The sequence below is a fragment of the Vidua chalybeata genome, chromosome 16, assembly GCF_026979565.1.
Source record: "Vidua chalybeata isolate OUT-0048 chromosome 16, bVidCha1 merged haplotype, whole genome shotgun sequence".
NCBI lineage: Eukaryota > Metazoa > Chordata > Aves > Passeriformes > Viduidae > Vidua > Vidua chalybeata.
Genome location: NC_071545.1, coordinates 9,559,687 through 9,561,135, shown reverse-complemented (window position 1 = coordinate 9,561,135; position 1,449 = coordinate 9,559,687).

The window sequence follows — 1,449 nt, the reverse complement described above, 5'->3', positions numbered from 1 at the left end:
AGCCCTGTCCGAGGGGCAGCGTGACCTGGTCGGTGTCGAGCCCTGTCTGAGGGACAGCGGAGCCGGACCGGTGCCGAGCCCTTAACCGGGCCCCGGGGAGAGCCGGCGGGGCCTGGGCGGTGCCAAGCCCGTCTGAGGCGCAGCAGGGCCTGGCCGGTGCTGAGCCCTTGCCGAGCCCGGTGTGAGGGACAGCCGGGCCGGGCCGGTGCCGAGCCCTTGCCGAGCCCGGTGTGAGGGACAGCCGGGCCGGGCCGGTGCCGAGCCCGGTGTGAGGGACAGCCGGGCCGGGCCGGTGCCGAGCCTTTGCCGAGCCCGGTGTGAGGGACAGCCGGGCCGGGCCGGTGCCGAGCCCGGTGTGAGGGACAGCCGGGCCGGTGCCGAGCCTTTGCCGAGCCCGGTGTGAGGGACAGCCGGGCCGGGCCGGTGCCGAGCCTTTGCCGAGCCCGGTGTGAGGGACAGCCGGGCCGGGCCGGTGCCGAGCCTTTGCCGAGCCCGGTGTGAGGGACAGCCGGGCCGGGCCGGTGCCGAGCCCGGTGTGAGGGACAGCCGGGCCGGGCCGGTGCCGAGCCTTTGCCGAGCCCGGTGTGAGGGACAGCCGGGCCGGGCCGGTGCCGAGCCCTTGCCGAGCCCGGTGTGAGGGACAGCCGGGCCGGGCCGGGCCGGTGCCGAGCCTTTGCCGAGCCCGGTGTGAGGGACAGCCGGGCCGGGCCGGTGCCGAGCCCTCTCCCCCGCGCAGGCGCAGTGCGGCGGCGCTGCCGTAGCCGTGCCAACGCCGCCGCCGCGGGGCCCGGGCCCGGCCGGGCCGGTTTCCGCACCGGCAGAGCAGGGCTGCGAAACCGCGGCTCCGCACCAACACGGGCCATTTGCTGCAGGTTCTTGGCCACAGCCGTGCTGGTACCATGGGCACGGCTCTGCCACGTTGCTCGGAGAAGCGGCGGAAGAGCAGCAGCGTTATGGCCACAGCTCCATCAGCGGCAAATGGAGCGTGAAGGGAACATAATACATCAACACAGATTTCTTGGGTCATATCTTGGTCCTACAGAACTGGAAGAGCGTAGCTACCTGTTTTAATGGTTTTTCATTCAAAAAGACCATTATCTACCTGTTTTGATTGTACTGAGATCGAATTTGGACTGACCTGACTGGCAGTGCCTGGTGAGAGAGCTATTTTTCCCCATTCGTTATCAGAAAAAGAATCCCTGTTCTTGAAAAAGAAGTTTGGAATTTGGAAGGGGACAATGATAATTAAAAGTAATGATGCCCGACTAATTATTCTATTCAAGCCTTAAACACGGGTAACAGGAAATTAATAATTAAATGCAATATTAAATCTCTAAGTCGTTATCTAACAAAACCCAGCTTTGGTATAAGAAAAAAAAATTAATTTTTGTATCACTTTCATTTTCTTTAAAATTATCATATACATGATGTATAAACATTGAAAACTAA